Raw genomic sequence first — 18,647 nt, 5'->3', positions numbered from 1 at the left:
TGTGTCTAAAAAAAGTACTTTCCTGTAACAGCTTTTGTTTGTAAAGTAAAAGTATATTTTAAAGAGATATAACGTTACAAGACTAACTTTGCAATCTGTTGATATTAAAGAAGAAAAGGAAAAGATGTATAAGAAGGGAAGAGAGTAGCTTCCCCCACAGAGTCTTTGCCAGTCAAAGTGTCCGGCCTTTTGGGCCTGTGTTTCATGCTATAGGGTTACCAGACTTGGGACTGTCTCCCCTCATTGTGAATTTTTCTTTTTAAAGTACATCTGGTACAATGTGACAAATTTTAGGATGCCAGGGGATGGAGACGCAGGCCCCTCCCCACTTCAAGTGCAGGGATAAACAGTATTCGGATACTTTGTGACTTGCCATCCTTGCTTCTTGCCTCTGCTTCAATGCAGGAGTCTGTCAATCCCTGTCATTCAAAACATCCCAGACTTAGAGCCACTATTGCTCACAGGGCACTTGGGGTTGGCGGGCACAGAAGGATTTTGCCTGCAACCTATGGCTGAGTACCCCTATCCAGCAAACCGGGATGTTCTAATCCATTGTATTACCTTGTCTGAAATTGTGGGTCCATGGTGACATCCGATCCCAACCCTTTTTCTCATTTGGGACCCTCAGAGGCATGTTTCTCTTTATTAAAAAAAGAGAAGCCTAAAAAGCAAGGTTTCTAATTAAAGGAATGACTGACTGGGGATTTGGCAGTTTTTACACCTTTTCCCTCCTCACAGACAGAGCTCTTACCTGGTTTAAGAACAGTAAAGGATACTGTTGACATCGTTTAGTTTTTGTGAGAAGGGACAATATTTTCAAGGTGGTAGCAGGACTGTCTATAATGTACTCATGACCCTTTGTGTGTGAGAAAGCATATTTTTTAAAAACAAAATTAATATCGTGTAATAATGTTCTGTGTAATGTATTTTAAAAACTAACATTGTGGACATTGATCCCCTGCTAAAAAGAAATCTATCCCATATTGAAAGACCGCATATTATTTCTTTCTGTTAATTGTTACATACTTTTTACATGAAAAGTTAAGTTGTATGACCTTTCATCCTCCTGTTGCTGGCTGGGCTTCCTACCCTCCCTCTCCCCACTTTTTTTCTTTTGGGTAATATCGCAATGAGCATTTTTGTAACATTTATTTATAGACCATATGGGCACTTCTGTAGAATTTTGAGGTCAAAAGATATGCACCTTTAAAAATTCACCTTTATTTATTTATTTATTTATTTGAACCCGGGAAGCTGGCAGTTTATTTTAAACAAGTTAAGATTTGGAGCCACAAGTCCCAGTCCTGCCTCAAACAATTTGTACTTGACGTTTCTGGGCACCATATGTCTTTCAAGTAAATGAGCTTCTGAGGTAACAGAGAAGCAATAGAGAAAACCAAGCATGAAAATTCACCTTTTAAGAAGATGATATACTTAGGTTCCCAATGACCTAAGGGCTGTCACTAGTACAGAATGTTGTTAATCTTAAATTTTTGTCATTTTGAAAGCTAAATATATAGAAGACTCCCAAAAAAATACGGCCATGGCAGGTCTGGGAGTTCATAGGGCTTCAAACAAAGTCTAACTAGCAGGGGTTGCCAGGATGTCCTCTCTGGTTCTGTGTTTCAGTCTTCGAGGCCTCGTCTCTGGACTTACCCTGTCCTCTCTGCGGGCTCCTTTTCTCTGCATCCCTCCCATTCTTGATTATGCCCAGTGGTGCCGAGTGTTGATAGATACTCAGGAGCATGTGTTCAAGCACGTGGGAGAGGGAAGATGTGGGTCAGGCTGGAGGTGGCTTCTTGCTGCCCAGGCAGCTGTGGCCTCACTTCCTTCTCCAGTTCCCCACCTCTGTTCCTGCTCAGAGGGAAGCTCCTTGGCACTCTTACTGTCGACGGCCATGCCGGGCTGTCAGCAGCCGGGGTCTCCCAGGCACCCAGAATTGCTCTGTGACATTTCAGGGGCACGTTTCTCCAACGCAGTCATGGTTCCTCTTTGTCATTCAGCAGGCATCTGTGGCAGATCTTGTATTTAACAGGAGTGGATGATGACAGGATGATAAAAGGCTGATAAAATTCCCTGTAGGTGAGCTTTGCTGGTCTTCCCACCCTAGAACAGGCTTCTTCCTTTTGTATAGCAGCCGGCACCCTGTCTAGCTGATTCCTGCACCCTGATGCTTAGGACAGACTCCCTTTTGGGCCAGAACCATTTCCAGTACAAGTCCCTGGTACCTAAATGCTCTTTGCTTTAGAGGTGACGCTCTCTATCTCTGGATAGCTCTCCTGGGCAGCCCACCTGGTGGGCTTCAGTTTTGAGTAGATGCAACGAAGATCATCAAAAGGAATGACAGCTCTTTTCTCCTGGGTCTGTCTTGGTTGGCTTTGACCTCTTGCCCCTGGAACTGCACCTGCACGGGGCACACACACTCTCCAGCTGTTGATAGAAGGAAGAAGTGGAGGCTCCAAATAGTCTCTGCTCAAAAACCTACCATCTTAACAGCCATGAGCCTCGGCACGGGCCTTACTAGTGAGACTGAATCATAGTTAGGACAGTAGCTGTTTTCCCCAGATGTTTTTTTCAATGGAAATATTTCAGTGGTAAACAAAGTACCCTCACACGTCCTCCTGAGAGCAGAGGCAGTCAGTTAAGTAGCTCCCATGATGTAGCTGGAGCGCATCACTGCACCCATGGATTACACTTGGCGGTGGTGTGTCCTTCGGCCAGCTGCATGGCTCCCAGGAGATGGAAGGGGCAGTTGCGTGGGGAAGATGTTAGGGAGGAGGGCAGGGGGTGATCCTTGTGCAGCAGCTGAATTTCCAGGGCTGGGTTTGGGCTTTGCTGCCTTGAGGTCACAATCCACCTGCTGCTGCTTGGACCTGCAGTGGTGAGCATGACTCAGAAATCTGGAAGGGGGCCGTGGTGACCTCACCGCTGGATCCGAGGCAGCGCGAAAGCCCTCCGGGGTGGGTGTGGTTGCTGGAGGAGCCTTCACTGATGCAGTGGATGTGATGTGGATGCTGGTATTCTGGATCACTGGGGTTTGCCAATTACTTAGTAACTCGGGAGACATTTTTATTACTAAAAAAAAGAAAGAGCTGTGGTGGCAAAGTACTGTCCAAAACAAGGGCGGATGATACTAAATGAGTTCAGTCTGACATGGAGGTCGTTGGTCTTGTGAATTACTTACCTTTAGAGATCTCATGGTCCAGGGCCAAGCTTTTTCCAGGGGTGCCCCAGGGGCTTCTAGGAGTTTAAGAGGTGGACCGTAGGCTCCACTAATCCCACTTCTCAGAAAAGATGAAAACCCACTCATTTCCAGATGAGGGAAATAAGGTCTGAATTAGTTTTCTATTGCCACTGACACAAATGACCGCAAACACAGTGACTTAAAATACCATAAATCTGTTTTATCTTATGATTCTGTAGATGAGAAGCCTGATATGAGTCTCAGGGAACTAGAATCAAGGGCTGTGTTCCTTCTGGGGGCTCTGGAGGAGAATCCATCTCTTTGCCTTTTCCAGGTTCTAGAGGCCACCCGCTTTCCTTGGCTGGTTTCCTCCATCTTCAAATCCAGCTACATTGTCATCTCCCTCTGACCACAGCTGGGAAAGGGTCTCTGCTTTTTTTTTTTTTAAACATCTTTATTGAAGTATAATTGCTTCACAATGCTGTGTTAGTTTCTGCTTTATAACAAAATGAACCAGTTATACATATACAATATGTTCCCATTTCTCTTCCCTCTTGCATCTCCCTCCCTCCCACCCTCCCTATCCCATCCCTCTAGGTGGTCACAAAGCACCGAGCTGGTCTCCCTGTGCTATGCGGCTGCTTCCCACTAGCTATCTATTTTACATCTGGTAGTGTATATATGTCCATGACACTCTCTCATCCTGTCACATCTCACCCCTCCCCCTCCCCATATCCTCAAGTCCATTCTTAATAGGTCTGTGTCTTTATTCCCATCTTGCCACTAGGTTCTTCATGGCCTTTTTTTTTTTCTTTTTTCCTTAGATTCCATATATATGTGTTAGCATACTGTATTTGTTTTTCTCTTTCTGACTTACTTCACTCTGTATGGCAGACTCTAACTCCATCCACCTCATTACAAATACCTCCATTTCATTTCTTTTTATGGCTGAGTAATATTCCATTGTATATATGTGCCACATCTTCTTTATCCATTCATCTGATGAAGGACACTTAGGTTGCTTCCATGTCCTGGCTATTGTAAATAGAGCTGCAATGAACATTTTGGTACATGACTCTTTTTGAATTATGGTTTTCTCAGGGTATATGCCCAGTAGTGGGATTGCTGGGTCGTATGGTAGTTCTATTTTTAGTTTTTTAAGGAACCTCCATAGTGTTCTCCATAGTGGCTGTATCAATTTACATTCCCACCAACAGTGCAAGAGTGTTCCCTTTTCTCCACAGGGTCTCTGCTTTTAAGGACCTTTTTATTTCCATTGGACCCACCTGGATAATCCAGGCAAACTCTCCATCTCACGATCCTTAAATTAATCCCATATGCAAAGTCCATTTTGCCATGTAATGTAGCATATGCATAGGTTCTGGAGATGAGGACATAGACAACTTTGGGTACCATTATTCTCTCTACACGCAGGTCAGACGAGTGTGGTAATTTATCAGGTTTGCATGGAGGTTAGTGGCACAAGTCAGCCCAAGGATCCAGGTTTCCTGACTGGTCAGGGCCCGAGTCTTTTCCTTCCCGCCGTTTGCCACATTGCATTATGCCTGGCAGAGGTTGAGTGGTCTCCGTCACAGGCTGTACTCTTCACTGCAGGCAGTCTGTCCCTGGATAAGAGGCGGTGGGCATGAGGAGAACAGAAGGAGCCACCATTTCCTATGGGGAAACGGGGCAGCCGCATGGGAGCAAGGGGTGGGTGGCTATGCTCTCCATGTTACCTTTGTGGGTAGGAGATCGTGGGGACTCTTAATCCCGTTGTGTTGGTAGTCTGTTCTTGTCAAGGCTTCTGTGCCAAGGAACAGAGACACAGGTGAGTGGGGTGCGGTCTATGGAGCTGTTCAATACGGCTGCTGGCTGCCGCCAACCTTTATTGAGGACTTGGTGCGTACCTGAGAGGTACCCACCAATGCACTCGTTCACGCTCTGAGAAGCAGCTCTGGGATGTTTCTGTCCAGTGCCACCACATTCCTCCTTATCACAGACCAGATCTGCTCCTCTGTCCACACTTCCTATGGAGACCTCATACCTGAAGCTTCCCTCTGTTCTGCTCAGCGCCTCACAGCTTCCTGGCTCAGTCTGTGTGTCTCAATTTCTGATTCCTGGGAGATGAATCTGAAGGGCTGAGCTCGGCCAGGTGTTGACTTGGAGGTGGAAGAGGGGCACGGTCACCTGGGTCTGTGGGTGAGTACATGGTGACAGGTGAGTTTACTATGCAGTGGGGGCCTCGCCTTATTCAGCCGATGTTACTGTGCAAATGCTTTGCAAGTTGAATTTGAATTCGTTTTAAAAGACTTTATTTTAAAATAATCTCAAACATACAGAAAAGTTGCCGGAATACAAAGAACTCCTATATAGCCTAAGCTTAATTCATCAATTATGAATATATTGCCACATTTGCTTTATCGTTCTCCATTGCATATTATCTTGTTTGAACCATTTGGAAGTTACACACATCATGCCACTTGACCCCTGAATAGCTTCAGCATGTCTTTCCTAAGAACAAGGACATTCCTCTTTGTAATTACAGTTCAATTAGTAAAAACAGGACATATGACATTGACTTACTATTATTGAATATACAATTCATACCCAAATTTTGCCACTTATGACAATAATGTCCTGTACAGCCATTCTTCCCCTGACCTAGGATTCAATCCAGGATCACGCACATTTTATTCAGTTGTCACGTCTCTGTCATCCCCTTTAACTGGGAATGGTCCCTCTGCCTTTTTTCTTTTTTTGTCTCTGATGACATTGGCTTATACTCTTAAAAAATGTCCGTTACTTCCCAGCAATTTGGATTTGTATGATAATTCCTCACTAGGAGATTCCCCATGATTGGATGAGTTTCTGTCAGAATGCTTATAAATGATGTTTTGCATCTTTCTGGGTGTATCACATCAGGAAGTGCATGATGTCATTTTGTCCCCACACTGGTGACCTTAGCTTTGACCCTTTGGTTAATGTGGTGTTGAGCTTGTATAACTCAATCTACGTGTCGCAGAGGAGGTGAGCATTTAAAGAGGACCACCTCCTCCTTTAAAGTTACGTCTGGTTTGCAAGTGCTTTTTGTACATGGGACCTTCCTGAAGCGGGCATCCTTGTTCTCTTCAGGGTGTGCTCCTGAATGTAGGTGGAAGGGCTGATGTCCTCAGAGCCCACAGAGAGGAACAACTTGCCTGAGGTAGGAACAGAGCGTCATCTCTGCCCTTGTGGCAAGAGTAAGGTCTACCCTGGAGACAGAAGTACAAGAGCCTGTGAACGCTGAGGTCCCTTTGACTACATCTGGCTGTCCTGGCTGCCTCCTAATTATCTAGGAGCAGAAAAGACAGATGAGGATGTGGAGAAATCTCTTCTCTGCATGTGCTTGCCAGTTCTCTAAATGCAAAAGATGATTGTCCAGGCTGCTGTCACTGCATTTCTCTTTTGACAGTCTCTTCTCTTCTGACATTGAGCTGCCTGGGTTTGGTCAGCTTGCATGATGTTTGCATATCTGGCGTGAAAGCTCCTGGACTGATTATGGGATTCCTAAGACCTAGATGGTTGCTCCTGGACCATTATGGGATTATGGGATTCCTTTGTAGATGTGATTCTCAAGACTCAGGAGGCCGCCATATGGGAAAGATGTGCTGTTTAGAGCTCTGGACATTTTCAGTTTGATTTTGGCCAGTATTACCTTGATTTAAGCTTCTCAAACTTGTACTTTATGAACTGTTTCATATTGGACATTTGACCTTGCTGACCCCTAGAACTGTTGTTCCCACTTCTTATTAGGAAGCAAACAACATGACCACATGCAATCTATTTTAGGGACAGTAAAATGAAATAAAAAATAGGGGAAAGGTACTTTTAAAAAGGAAATATAATAAATGATCACAAATACTCATGAGTAACAGTACATCTTGACTCTCCTACCTAGTATGCTGCTAAAATCTGGGGGGAACATATACAGGGGTATGACACAGCCCCTGACCTCAAGGATGTGGCCTTTCTTTTAAAGGGAATGTTATAAAGATTAAACTGATTTGTGGATTCATTTTTTTCCTCAAATAGTGTTTTGATTTGTTCTGGGTAGTTGTAATGCCTGAACTTATTTGTGGGGTTATCTCTGCATGACTTGGGACACATTTGTCCGTGTCATCAGAGGAATTGTGACGGCAGGCTTTCACCACATCCCAGAGACAGCTGGTTGGAAAAATAAATATGTCTGGCCATATATTCCCAGAGGTTGTGCTTATGCCTGAATTTAAGTAAAAATTATAGGCAGCCTTAGGACAACTAGATTTGGAGACATTCCATCTTCCCCAAAAGAATGGTAATAATGTAATTCCTTATCCTGTGCCTTGGTATCAGCAAAAACTTCTTAGAGTTGTGTATGTTCTTAAGTTTTAAAGACACTGATAGATGTCATTTGCTTTTCTACCTATGGAATTTTTGCTTGAGGAAGGGGCTTTGGCCAGGTATGCATCACCTTTTTCACACTGAGTCCTCTGCGGCTGATACTGAAATGCTAGATAAATGTGGTCTGGTGGTGGTCGTGTTGGGGAATAGGTGTTGGGGAGAGTATGGGAAGGGAAGCTGAGGTTGATGGACGAGGACTAAGATGTCCAGGAAATGTGAAGAGTAAGGTTTTGAGAAGAGCTAGAACAAATTAAAACTAATATGCTGAAAAAGCAGTGGTGCCTCATTTACTTTGGTATCTTCCAGGAAGGAGGAATTCAGTATGAGCAAGTTAGCTAAATAATTGACGTTTCCCCCAGTTACAGGCGAAACTACTCTGTTTTTCTTGCAAATGTCTGAAGTACATTACAAACTTTCCCTCTTAAGAAGTAGTAGATAAGTATCATAATTTTATCTTTTTCCCCTTGTGACTCGGAATTCTGTGCTGACTTCAAATACTAGCTACTCTACAGCCTGTTAGGGTACGTGGGTTGCTCCCCTCTCTCTGATATGTCGTCTCTCATTTGACCATCTGCCTCAGGAACCCCTGTCTCTGCACTGTTCTGATAGTACCATGGCTTCAGGCAGGACTGAAAGGACCCAGGATGTACCCAGTAACCAAGGTGGTATCAGTAGATTCTGGCTCCTAGGAACTGCTCTCTTCCGTGACCTCAATCAAGCACATGGGCTTAGCGATGGTTTTTAGTTTCTGCTTGGAGGCCTTTTCTCATTGCCCAGGGTTGATGGATGGCTGTTCTGTTCCTGGGTCCTAACTTACAGAGGCATGATGATATGGAGAGGCCAAGGCCATTGAAAGATGATTTTTGTTACGTAAATTTCCTGAGAAGAGGGACCATGCCACATAGGAGGCATCAGGGTAGTCAGGAGGCAGAAGACAGGAGGGAGGAGAAAGCCTTGGCCAGAGCCTTTATCGGGGTTTCCACAGGAAAAGCAAGGCAGGGCAGAGTAAACAGTTTCAAACTGGCTAGTTTGAATAATCCTGGTGGGCTTTGGACAATAGGGGTGGTCTCTAGGTTCCTGGTACCTGGCCCTTGGTGTGTGAGAGTTGGATAAAGGAAGTGACGGGGGGGATGTAGACTGTGGATTGGTTGGCTTGTATATGAGCCATGCTCCTGGCTGAGACTTCGCTGTCTTCTAAGAAGTGGCCGGCCTTGGGAGGGGTGGTCTCCCCCGAGGACTGTAAAGCCCCAAATGCCAGAGCATCAGGAATATGGAAAAGAGGAAAATAGTTAATGTACTTGACCCTGTGATGAACGGATGCCACGTAGACAAATCCAGAATCTAAGACAACACAGTGATAACAGTGGCCTTGTAATAGATGGATCACGGCTGCCAACTGCCCGACTTCCAGATGGCTGTCAGATTTACTTTGGGGTCATTACCACCCTTGGCTTTATCTCTGTAGTGCTTGGAGCTTTATGACACTGGGAGCCTCACTTCTCCTTTCTGCTAGAAAGTGGGGTCTCCATCATCAGTTGAGAGTGTATCCTGTGTTCTTGTTCGGGAATGTACTTCAAGGTAGATGAAGCCTCATTTCACGAGGGGGAAATAAATAAATAACCAGCCTCTGAGAATTGGGGTAGGGGAAAGCTGTGTTGGTGGGGAATTTGTTTTCCCTTTAATTTCTGGTATATATGTATATATTTCAATAAATGGCTAAATGTCTAACACATTGTCATTTTATGAGCAAGCTAAGTTATCCAAATGCATCTTTCAAATTTTATTTACTATGTTAAGTAATTGGTGCTATTACAGATACATTAGAAAATTCAGATCAGTAAAAGAAAATAAAATTGCCCTCATAATCCTGCTATCTGGAGATATCCTCTGTTTTATTTTTTTATCTTACTTCATTTTTTAAATAAATTTATTTATTTATTTATTTTTGGCCACTTTGGGTCTTTGTTGCTGCACGTAGGCTTTCTCTAGTTGCGGCGAGCGGGGGTTACTCTTCGGTGCACAGGCTTCTCATTGTCGTGGCTTCTCTTTGTTGCAGAGCACAGGCTCTAGGCATGCGGGCTTCAGTAGTTGTGGCTTGCGTGCTCAGTAGTTGTGGCTCGCGGGCTTTAGAGCGCAGGCTCAGTAGTTGTGGCCCACGGGCTCAGTTGCTCCTCCACATGTGAGATTTTCCCGGACCAGGGCTCGAACCCCTGTCCCCTGCACTGGCAGGCGGATTCTTAACCACTGCACCACCAGGGAAGTCCCATCTCTGTTTTAAAAGTAATTAATTCTTCAGTATATAACTTTCCTTTTGTAATTTTTCCCAAACATTTTCCTTCATTGCTTACAGAAATTTTGAAATTCTAAATTGTGAAATTTCCAAAAATTGTGAAATTCATAAATGAAAATGTGCAAATAAGGTTTTATTTTGCATTGATCTATCCCAAATAATTGCCTTCTGTTATGGTGGAATTCTTGTAATCACAGAGAACTTTGTCAATTCTGAAGTCTGTGATGACCCTTGGCAGGTGATCTGACGTGGTGCTTTGGAAAGTGCAGTAGCCCAGGGCGATGTTCTGGCCACCTTCTAACTGTGTTACACTGGAGCACTCAGAGTGCTGGTGCAGCCTTCCTGTTGGGGTGGAAGAAGGATTGGAAATCTGGAAATAACTACTTGCATTTGCCTGTGTTCCCTTCTGCCTTCTTTGGAACACTGGGTTAGGATGTTTGTAGCTGGAGAGCCAGTTAATGGGTATAAATCACGATCTGGGAAGTCTGGTTCCTGAGCAGCTGTTGGCCAGCTGCAGCACTGGTAACTCAGCAAACAGTAAACTTTCATCTGAGAATCTTCACTTGTGACAGAAACGGCAGAGCCACGCTGCCCGACACTTGTCACCCAGATCTGGGTTCAAACGTTGCCTCACCATCTAATGGCTGCGTGAGTGCAGGCCAGTTAGAAAGCTCCTGAGTTTCATTTTCCTCACCTGTAAAATGCTGGTAACCTACCCACCTGGTAGGGTTGCTGTGAGAAGGGCACTAAACAAGGTAATGCAGGTGAAGCATCTGTCCCCACACCTGGCCCATAATAATCGTGCAGTAAGTTACTGTCTTCCCATCCTCCCTTGGTATGTTTTTTGTTTTTTTTTTTTTTAAACAAGTGTAGGATGAATTTGAGCATGTTACTGTCAGGAGTGAATCTGTTCTAAGCTTACCTTACAAAAATTTCTCCCAGATCTACACAGCGTCGCCCCTCTTACTCTCCCAGGTAATAAGCTGGTCCATCACAAGGTGGGCGAAGTCTAATGTAAGGAAACAGCACTGAACCTCCTTGTCTACAAGAAGAGAGGATGCTGGTGAGGAAGGCTGTTTTTAGATCTGTCTGAATTAGCCCTCCCCACCCCCGTCAGGGTGATGCTGCCATTCCTTTATTGCCAGGAGGACAAATGGTGGGAGGCCAGAGGGAAGCAGACCAGCCAGTAGGTGTCACGTGCACTTTTATCCTCAGTGCTTTTAGCATCTTCAGTTATCCCAGGGGTCCTGAGACCCCTGTTCCCTCAGAGTTGGGGTGGGCGTGGCCAGGGGGGTGCCCGGCCCTGGAGCCTTCATTCAGGGCTGACCCTCCCTAGGGCTGAGGTCCCGGGCTCTTGGCAAAATTGAATTACAGCCTCTGCTTATGGCTGGACCTCAGCTGGCAGGGTCTTGGGGGTTTTAAACAAAAGCATGAGCCTCTCCAGAAGTGGATTAGGGAGATGTCCATTCAAGCAGGGGATTTGTACACGTTAATTCTCAGAGCAGATATCTGACTGTGAAAAGGACCTTGTGACCTTATTTAGAAAAAAGGCTGCACTTTGTTAACCTTTATTCCCGTAAGAAGGAAAAATCATTACATGGCAGAGGTTCAGGCCCCATAGGAGATTTTCTGGATGATTCTCCATTTTAAGAGTTACGCTTCTACAGATAGGATAAAATTCTCAGGGACTTCTGACTGTCCCCACTGCATATTCTTTTTGTTGGGGGAAAAAATCCATATTTCTTTCCTATCCTAGGCTTTTGTCCCTTCCTTCCCAGTCGTAGCAGATAAGAATTAAAAAATTTTTTTAAAGGAAGAGGAAAAACGACAAACATTTGAAAAGACATTGCCCTGTCTCCCACTGCTCCCCATCCCCCCACCCCCATGCTTATTCAATACAGGTACGTGGTGAGTAGATTATGAGCAGATTCGCAGAAAGGCGGGTGCACGAGTGATGTGGGCCCCTGATGTTCAGGCAGCTCAGCTCCTCTGAGCCTGCCTCAGATGCCACTCCCTCCTGACGCCTTCCCCAGTCACCCCACCCCCAGCTGGACTCTCCTCCCTCTCTGTTCCTGTAAGGCTGTTGACATCTACTTCCAAGAAGGCAATATGGGGTAAAGGAGAGCGCAGCAACATGGAATTGGAAGACCTGAGTCCAGATGTGGGCTTCACCACCTCCTAACTGCGACTCTGAGTTTCTGAGCCTGAACTTCCTTCACTGCACTTGAATTATACTGTGCCGGCTCGTCTCCCAGCTAGAAAACGGAAGTCCTGGAGGACAGGATGTTGTTCATCCTGTTATTTCCAGTCATTTATTTAGTCATTCATTTCTTTATACAATTACCCTCTTAGGACCCAAGAATAGAGAGATGAACATAGTGCATGTGGCACATGGTAGGAATTACAAGCTGCTCCTTCCCCCGCCCCTTCTTTTTCCTTGAGTGACGTGATCCACGTATAGTTGAGGGAGCTTTGGATATTTCTTCCCAGAGCATTAAGTAGAGAGGAGCAGAACATGGCCTGCTTGTTGACCCTGACAACACCACTTCCCTTTTTTTTTTTTTTTTAATTGCATGAGAGATTCTTTAAATTCTGTAGTGCTTTACAGTTTTCCGAAGTTTCACGCACACGATTTCATATAATTGCATAATAACCCTTCCCCCAACCTCTGCAGTGCACCTTGCCTCCACCACCACTGGTAACCACTAGTTTGTTCTCTGTATCTGTTGAGTCTACTTTTTTGTTTTATTCACTAGTTTGTTATATTTTTTAGATTCCACATATAAGTGATATCATACAGTATTTGTCTTTTTCTGTCTAACTTATTTCATTAGCATAATGCCCTCCAAGTCTATCTATGTTGCCGCAAATGGCAAAATTTCTTTCCTTTTTATGGCTGAGTAGTATTCCATTGTATATATATACCATGTCTTAAAAATATATATATACACACATTATTTTCCATGTTCTTTTCCATTATGGTTTATCACGGGATATTGAATATAGTTCCCTGTGCTATACAGTACGACCTGTTGTTTATCCATTTTGTATGTAATAGTTTGCATCTGCTAACCCCAAACTCCTAATCCACTTCTCCCCACGACCCCGGCAACCAGAAGTCTGTTCTCTGTGTCTGTGAGTCTGTTTCTGTTTTGTAGATAAGTTCATTTGTGTCATATTTTAGATTCCACATATAAGTGATACAATATTTGTCTTTCTCTTTCTGACTTACTTCACTTGGTGTGATAATCTCTAGGTCCATCCATGTTGCTGCAAATGGCATTATTTCATTCTCTTTTATGGCTGAGTAGTATTCCATTGTATATATGTACCACATCTTCTTTATCCATTCATATATTGATGGACATTTAGGTTGCTTGCATGTCTTGGCTATTGTGAATAGTGCAGCTATGAATATAGAGGTGCATGCATCTTTTTGGATTATTGTTTTGTCTGGATATACGCCCAGGAGTGGGATTGCTGGATCATAGGGCAAGTCTATTTTTAGTTTTTTGAGGAACCTCCGTACTGTTTTCCATAGTGGCTGCACCAGTTTACATTCTCAGCAGCAGTGTAGGACGGTTCCCTTTTCTCCACATGCTCTCTAGCATTTGTTATTTGTAGACTTAATGATGGCCATTCTGACTGGTGTGAGGTATATACCACATCTTCTTTATTCATTCATCTGTTGATGGACATTTAGGTTGTTTTCAATTTACAATTGTCAAGGTATGGAAGCAGTCTTGGAATGCCATTCCCATAGGAGGCTTTCCTACATTTAGTGGTAAAGTGAGACTTCCCAGTTGAAAATTTTCCTGCCCTCTGCCAGGGTAAGTAAGGGTGAGAAGGGGATCAGGGCTTACAACTTTTAATGAGATGCGTACAAATCGGGAGCAAGAGGCTGAATGCATGGAGCAGAATTTGAAGTGCCTCCTTAAATAGAAAGTGGACGTAGAGAAATATGAAATGCTGGGGTTTCAGACGGACACAGCTCTATCACCTATTCCACTGGAGAGGGTAAACTATTATTACTTTTCCTTTTTCCAGAAGCCATTTTGTGTGTGAAAGCCCTGAAGGACCACATTCCACTTAATCCCTTTTATTACCAAAATTGTACTTTGCAGTGAGGGGGTGTGTGGCTGGGGAGCCCTTTCAAGATTGGAGCCTGGAGGCATCGGGCTGGTTAATTGCATGTTTGTCTTTTGGCTTCTTTCCAGTCTTTCATCAGGGATGACCCCTTATCTATAATTTTTAGGTTAAAAAAAAAGTCCTTTTCCTCTTTTGTGTGTTTTATGAAGCTAAACAGATGGTGATAATGATCTAAGCACTAGCTTTGGAAATCAATTACAGTGGACGAAAAGGGTCAAGATAGATCCTACCACAGATGTCAGCCTGTGGAGGCTGTGATTCCAGGCATCACCATGGTCAAGTTGACCAGCCTGGCCAGCTTAGCTGGGCCTTCTCTTCCTGACTGACTATCCCTATGGATGTCTTCCACAGCTGCTGGTGTTATCTGTGTACAGAGAGAACTGCCCCATTTCCTGGGGTGAGGTATATGGGAGGCTTACTTCTCAGAAGGTCTACATGACTGTGGTTCACAAGTCTGGTGGTACCTGAGAACCACATGTACAACTTAGAGAGAAATAACAGGGAACCCCATCTCCTAAGATTCTGGCTCACTAGGTTTCAGATGAGGATTGGAATTTGTCTTGTTAAAGAGTCCCCTGTGTGTCTAGGATGCTCAATCAGGACTGAGCATAACTGACCCTCCTCACCCTCACTGCTCGGAGTGGGCCATGGGTCCAGCCGCATCTGCATCACCTGGGAGCTTATTAGAAATGCTACTCTCAGGCTCCACCCCACCTTCCAGCATCGGAACCTACTGTTTAACAAGGTCCCCAGGAGATGCTTGTGCATATTAAGGTTTGAGAAGCTCCGCTCCCATATGGTCATGTGATATGATCACAGCTTGATTGTTCCTGGCGATGGAATATTGATTCTATACATTTATGTCTTTAGTTTACCAATGCCTTCCCTCTTGAGGATTGGGCTATGATTTGCATAATCTAATTTTTAAAAATTATGTGAATCACCTCTATGCATTATAACTAAGTTTTAGTTGTATTGCCTTATTATTGTCGAGTATACACACACACACTAATGTTTCATTTAAATATACTTAACCTGTAAAATGAACTATGTTCTGTAGCCAAAGAAGAAAGATTCTTTGTGCTCTACTTTCATTATTCCTGCCTCTCTTCCCTGTGCTGTGAAGCAGCCTCTGGCTGTTCACATGGAGGTGATTTGCTCCTCCTTTGGGCTATGATTTTCCCCTAGTGTCTGACTATTAGTGCACTTGCCTCAGTGTGCTGGAATTTTTGTTTACAAAAATGAGACCCTACTTTTATTCATGGCTGCATCCCCTGTGTCTAGGGCATACCTGATGCATACTAGGGATTCAGTAAAAGCTCATTGGCGGTGTGGGGGGTGAGTGAATGAGTGCCATCGAGGATGGAGGGCTTCTGGTGTACTTGTGAGTGTGGATGGTATTAGTGCCCTTGTGTTTCCTCTCTTGCTCCCTTCCCAAAATGTCTGGGCATCGACAGTGAGGGTTACTTTGTTTTCTATTGGAGATCGTAGTACTTGATTCAAGAAGATTAAACCTATGGAGGTGAAAATTAGGCTCCATGGGTGGATCTTTAATTAGGTTGTTAGGATGGCCGTTTAGAACATCTCCGGGCGACTTGTATGCCTATTGGTGTTTTTCTCAGCTCCTTCTGGAAGTGCCCTGCTATGAATTGATGGTTCCTGCTTCCTTAGATGGGAAGAAATCAGTTTCTAGGTCCAGCTGTATCTTTGGGTTGATGACCTTTGTAAATGGTTCCACAGAGTTCTGTCCTGAAGTTGCAGCCACCCAGAACTCAACTAGCCTTGGGTCACTTAGGGATAGCAAGAGCCTCATTACAATATGATTCTTTTTCTCCTGAGGATAGTTTTATTCCAAGAGACCCCACAGTCAGCTTAATATAACCTTAAGCTACTAAATTGAGAAGATACATTTATTGTTGAAAATTGTAAGAAAAGGAATGCATCCCGGTATCCTGGTGTCCATATAAGTTCTTCTTTTGGTGATGGTTTGTGGGTTCTTCTCTGTATTCCACAGCACCTGGCCCCTCTCTGCTGATGCCCGAGAACTGTTGGCCTTTCACTTGCTATTTGAAACTAAGGACGTCCTAAGATTTGTGTCTTAATTGAGAAATTAAAAGTGTAGAATTTTATACCTGTTGTAAATGTAAGTAAGAATTAGATTTTTGTTTTTAAAGTAAATGCTCTGGTTCTTCTATCTAACCTGAATTTGCTTTTCTTAATGCCTCTTGTGCACATTTATGATTTTGTTTGCATTTTTTCGTCACAGTGGAGCAGCCCCTAGCATCACCCACTGACCTGTGAGATTTATGTTAAGAAGACTATGTCTTTGAGGCCATTAAAACAGGCTATTTATTTTTTATACCCTCAGTAACTATTTGAAATTTCTTACAAGCTCGTGCACAAACCCTGCGTGGTTGAGGTGAATGAAAGGCGTCTTTGGCTTTCCAAGGAGCTGGGATAATGAGAAGCGGTAATACCGGGTAAAACTACTGTGAAGGGTTAACTATTGAACATGAAACCAGCAAGCCTTTCAAACAAGCATCCCCCTTTTATCCAGCTTCATTGTGGAATGAGGTATTTCACATTATGTGAACATTTCAGAGAACAGTTTCTTACAATTGAAAGCTCTTGAATTTAATTCATTTAAAACACTCTGGAAATCTGTCTAAATATTTCTTGTATTTATTTGTTTCAAAGAGTGTGCTAGAACAACGTTTTTCCTGATAATTCAGAATCATCGTCATTTTATAACTACTGTGGTACACCAGTAAGCGATTTGAGTAGAACTGTTGAATCCTGCAAAGCAGGTCCCCAAACCTCTTGTGCAGTTTTAGTGCTGAATCTTTGCATCTTTTAAGCTCCCTTGTGGTTAGCGCTCACCTCTCTCACTGTCACTGTGCCTGTCCTTTCTTGCCTTCTTAGTGGCTGCTTACCATCTGGCAGAAGGGCCACTTGGCAAGTTTTTTGGAATTAAGCATATGCAATGGTCAAAATTTTTGAGTTCAGGTAAGAGGGACTTGCTTTCATTAGAAAGTGTGTGGAGCTATTGGATGATATCTTCATCTGCCTGAAGAAATTTTTTTAGATGTGCTTCTGGGTTGCTGGCTCTATACTGGAGAGCTGGGATGGCCACAACTCTGACCTGTGTCTGAATATATGTCACAGGGATCCAAGATAGGTCCTGGTGTCAAATGATCCCCAACACCTGGTGAGATGTTTTCTGCAGAACTTACTTTCTAAGAGGATTTTTTTTTTCCCCCTAAAGTTGAGGTTTTTTTAGGGATAAATATTCGTTACTGATCCATTAGATTTCAGGAAGAGTAGGGGGAGTATGTGGAGGGCATGAAAAATTGTTAAAAGAAATTTGGCAAAACCATTCAAGGAATTAATAGACTCTGGAAAGAGCTGTGTAAAGGTTACTGTTAAACAGAGTAGAGATCTGTTGATGGAATATAGTGGCCTCTTAAGTCATTGATGATTAAATGACCAGTGAAAGACAGAGAAGATTGGATCTTTGCTGCTCGTACCTATTAAGACAGAATTACAGACATGCCATGCCGACTTTATGGAAGAGTCTAGGAATAACTTGATGACAGTTTTTTTTCCTGGGCCTACGTTTATATTTGCAGTCTGATCTTTCTGCTCCCAGAGACATTATTTTTACTTATTACAAAAAATTGAATAGAGAAATGGCCTGGATATGACTTGAAGCCAGGCTTCCATTTAGCAAACATATTTTGAAATTGAGAAAAAGGTGATCCCAAAGTGCAAGTCATTAAGTGTAGTTGGCTAAAATTTGCCATTCCTTTAACATTCTTTCCTCAAATTCTTTCAAAATTGCAGTTCAGGTGAGAGTAAGAGGAATGCATGTCCAAATGGATGGTAGCCATTGGTGGTTTTTTCATGTCTAAAATGAGTGCAGCAGGACATTCCTGGCTAAAATGGCTCCACAGACCACACTGGGGAACCAAATATTCAATGTCTCTCATGTGCTCAAAAAATAGGGAGGTGTGTCATGGTTGGCCTCCATACCATGAAACAAGAGGACACCTTTGCTGTGGATTTACACAGGGATCCAGTTGGGCAAGGGCAGTCTGACTTGCCTTTGGACTCGTGGTGCTGAAACATAACCAGGCTCACAGCAGGCAAACCTAAAACGAGGCAAAGGGAGAAAGATTATGTTACACAAAACATGCTTAGAAATGGTTTAGAAAGACCTGGAATTTCTGCTGTGGCTATCCAAAGTTCTCACTTGGAGTTGGGCACAATGTAACATTCCTTCTTGAGGGAGTACTGTTGGGAAAGGAATTTTTGCCTCAGTTGAGTAACTTTGCCCGGCTATTTAACATGCATAGTCTTCTTGAGCAGTTAAAGATGCAGAAGAAAGATAGCATTGTTTCAAGACAGTTCTCACAGGCCATTCTTGGCCATCTTTTCTGAACCTGCAGGCCCTACCATAGTCCGTATTTCAACACGATTTTGATCATCAGAATTCGGGAACCTGAGGGGGCTTGCAGTCTTGGCAAAGCACTTCTGTTGCTCACTGATAGTGCCACTGAAAAAGGCACTTTGTGTATGTTTGGAAGTTTAGATATATTCTGCTTA

The 18,647-nt window shown here is 43.6% G+C and overlaps 1 protein-coding gene across 8 annotated transcripts in view; it reads left to right on the top strand.

Moving 5' to 3' along the window:
* Positions 1–18,647, top strand: part of TLN2 (talin 2) — a 446,766-nt gene that overhangs the window by 87,826 nt on the left and 340,293 nt on the right. Inside the window, exon 3 of one of the 8 annotated variants that reach the window (XM_057543402.1) lies at positions 5,255–5,383. The exons of 6 other annotated variants lie outside the window; for them this stretch is intronic. The gene's annotated coding sequence lies outside the window, so the exon portion shown is untranslated. Of the gene's footprint in view, positions 1–5,254; positions 5,402–18,647 lie in introns of all 8 variants that reach the window. One more of the 8 variants, XM_057543403.1, reaches the window with a different exon arrangement.

Source organism: Balaenoptera acutorostrata, chromosome 3 (genome assembly GCF_949987535.1).
Source record: "Balaenoptera acutorostrata chromosome 3, mBalAcu1.1, whole genome shotgun sequence".
NCBI classification, from domain to species: domain Eukaryota; kingdom Metazoa; phylum Chordata; class Mammalia; order Artiodactyla; family Balaenopteridae; genus Balaenoptera; species Balaenoptera acutorostrata.
Note: the sequence above shows the minus strand (reverse complement) of the source record. Positions and strands in the feature narration are given on the sequence as shown.